This window comes from Triticum dicoccoides, chromosome 6B (genome assembly GCF_002162155.2).
Source record: "Triticum dicoccoides isolate Atlit2015 ecotype Zavitan chromosome 6B, WEW_v2.0, whole genome shotgun sequence".
Classification (NCBI taxonomy): domain Eukaryota; kingdom Viridiplantae; phylum Streptophyta; class Magnoliopsida; order Poales; family Poaceae; genus Triticum; species Triticum dicoccoides.
In genome coordinates this window covers 108,728,987-108,732,692 of record NC_041391.1, presented here as the reverse complement: position 1 = coordinate 108,732,692, position 3,706 = coordinate 108,728,987, and positions in this window count along the sequence as shown.

Genomic DNA, 3,706 nt, shown 5'->3' with positions numbered 1-3,706 from the left:
TGTTCCCAATCTTGGGAGAGAATGAAATTGATGCTTCGCAATTGCCCTACTCATGGTTTGAATTTATGGATGATCATACAAATATTTTATGCCGGATTTTTTGCCTCTAGAAATCTTTTAGATTCGGCCGTGGGAGGCACGTTTATGGAAATTACGTTAGGAGATGCTACAAAATTGCTGGATAATATTATGGCTAATTATTCTCAATGGCACACCTAAAGATCTTCTAGTAAAATAGTGCATGCTATAGAAGAAATCAATGTTTTGAGTGAAAAGATGGATGAACTTATGAAGATGTTTGCTCCTAAAAATACCCCTCTTGATCCCAATGATATGCCTTTGTCTACTTTGCTTGAGTATAATAATGAATCTATGGATGTGAATTTTGTTGGTAGGAATAGTTTTGGAAACAACGCGTATAGAGGGAATTTTAATCCTAGGCCTTATCCTAGTAACCCTTCTAATAATTATGGAAATTCCTAAAACAACTCTTATGGAAATTTTAATAAGATGCCCTCTGAATTTGAGAGTAGTGTTAAAGAGTTTATGAATTCACAAAAGAATTTTAATGCTTTTCTTGAAGAGAAATTGCTTAAAGTTGATGATTTGGCTAGGAACGTTGATAGAATTTCTCTAGAAATTGATTCTTTAAAGCTTAGATCTATTCCTCCTAAGCATGATATTAATGAGTCTCTCAAAGCCATGAGAATATCCATTGATGAGTGCAAGGAAAGAACCGCTAGGATGCGTGCTTCCAAAGATGCCTTTATTAAATCATGTTCTTCCAATTCCTATGAAAATCAAGATGAAGATCTAATAGTTATTGATGTGTCCCCCATCAAATCTTTGTTTTGCAATATGAATCTTGATGAAACTGAATATGATCTTCCTTTACCTAGAAGGCATTTTAAGAATTCAGAGTTTCTTGATCTTGATGATGAAATTGATGAAAGTGGGATTGAAAGAAATAAAAACCTAGATGTTGCTGAAGCCACTATTTTGGATCTCAAGGAATTTAATTATGAAAATTGCTCTTTGATTGGTAGTATTTCCTTGTTGTAATCCGTGCTAGATTCTCCTCATGCTTATAGTCAAAATAAGGCCTTTACCGAACACATTGTTGATGCCTTGATGCAATCTTATGAAGAAAAACTTGAGTTGAAAGTTTCTATCCCTAGAAAACTCTATGATGAGTGGGAACCTACTATTAAAATTAAATATTATGAGTTTCATGCTTTGTGTGATTTGGGTGCTAGCGTCTCTACTATTCCCAAAACTTTGTGTGATTTGCTAGATTTCCGTGACTTTGATGATTGCTCTCTAAACTTGCATCTTGCGGATTCCACTATTAAAAAACCTATGGGAAGAATTAATGATGTTCTTATTGTTGCAAATAGGAATTATGTGCCCGTAGATTTTATCGTTCTTGATATAGATTGCAATCCTTCATGTCCTATTATTCTTGGTAGACCTTTCCTTAGAACGATTGGTGCAATTATTGATATGAAGGAAGGGAATATTAGATTCTGATTTCCCTTAAAGAGGGGCATGGAACACTTCCATAGAAAGAAAATAAAATTACCATATGAATCTATCATGAGAGCTACTTACGGATTGCCTACCAAAGATGGCAATACCTAGATCTATCCTTGCTTTTATGCCTAGCTAGGGGCGTTAAATGATAGCGCTTGTTGGGAGGCAACCCAATTTTATTTTGTGTTTTTTGTTTTTGCTTCTGTTTAGGAATAAATAATCCATCTAGCCTCTGTTTGTATGTGGTTTTATGTTTTAATTAGTGTTTGTGCCAAGTAGAACCTATAGGATAACCTACGATGATAGTTGATTTGATTCTGCTGAAAAACAGAAACTTTGCACGCACGAATATAATTTTTTTAAATCACAGGAATGTGCTTTTGCGTTGATTCTTTTTGCTGATGTTCAATAAATTTGTTTTCCAGGACTTCCTATTTTGGTAGAATTTTTAGAGTTCCAGAAGTTTGTGTTAGTTACAGATTGCTACAGACTGTTCTGTTTTTGACAGAGTCTGTTTTGTGTGTGTTGTTTGCTTATTTTGATTAATCTATGGCTAATAAAATAGTTTATAATCCATAGAGAAGTTGGAATATAGTAGGTTTAACACCAATATAAATAAAGAATGAGTTCATTACAGTACTTTGAAGTAGTCTTTTGTTTTCTTTCTCTAACGGAGCTCACGAGATTTCTATTGAGTTTTGTGTTGTGAAGTTTTCAAGTTTTGGGTGAATTCTTTTGATGGATTATGGAACAAGGAGTGGCAAGAGCCTAAGCTTGGGGATGCCCATGGCACCCCCAAGATAATCCAAGGACACCAAAAAGTCAAAGCTTGGGGATGCCCCGGAAGGCATCCCCTCTTTCGTCCACTTCCATCGGTAATTTACTTGGAGCTATATTTTTATTCACCACATGATATGTGTTTTGCTTGGAGCGTCTTGTATTATTTGCGTCTTTGCTTTTTAGTTTACCACAATCATCCTTGCTGTACACACCTTTTGAGAGAGCCATACATGAATTGGAATTTGATAGAATAATCTAGTGCTTCACTTATATCTTTTTGAGCTTGATAGTTTTGCTCATAGTGCTTCACTTATATATTTTGAGCTTGATAGTTTTGCTCATTGTGCTTCACTTATATTATTTGAGCGTGATAATTTTTGCTCTAGTACTTCACTTAGATCTTTTAGAGCATGGTGGTGGATTTGTTTTAAGTAAACTATTGATCTCTCATGCTTCACTTAGATTATTTTGAGAGTCGTTAATAGCATGGTAATTTGCTTAATATTAATATACTTGGTATTCAAGATATGTGAAACTTTATTTTGAGTGAATTGAATACTAAGATAAGTTTGATGCTTGATAATTGTTTTGAGATATGGAGGTGATAATATCAAAGTCGTGCTAGTTGAGTAATTATGAATTTGAGAAATGCTTGTGTTGAAGTTTGCAAGTCCCGTAGCATGCACGTATGGTTAAAGTTGTGTAACAAATTTGAAACATGAAGTGTACCTGGCTTGTGCATCCTTATGAGTGGCGGTCGGGGACGAGCGATGGTCTTTTCCTACCAATCTATCCCCCTAGGAGCATGCGCGTAGTACTTGATTTTTGATGACTTCTAAATTTTTGCAATAAGTATATGAGTTCTTTTGACTAATGTTGAGTCCATGGATTATACGCACTCTCACCTTTCCACCTTTGCTAGCCTTGCATTGCCCTTTCTCACCTTGAGAGTTGGTGCAAACTTCGCCGGTGCATCCAAACCCCGTGATACGATACGCTCTATCACACATAAACCTCCTTATATCTTCCTCAAAACAGCCACCATACCTACCTATCATGGCATTTCCATAGCCATTCCGAGATATATTGCCATGCAACTTCCATCATCATCATCATGACATAAATTACTTTTATCGTATTGCCATTGCATGATCATGTAGTTGACATCGTATTTGTGGCAAAGCCACCATGCATTATTTTTCATACATGTCACTCTTGATTCATTGCACCATCCCGGTACACTGCCGGAGGCATTCATATAAAGTCATATCTTGTTCTAAGTTTCGAGTTGTAATCCTTATGTTGTAATCAATAGAAGTGTGATGATCATCATTGTTAGAGCATTGCCCAAATAAAAAAGAGAGAGAGAGAGAGAGAAAGGCCAAAAGAAAAA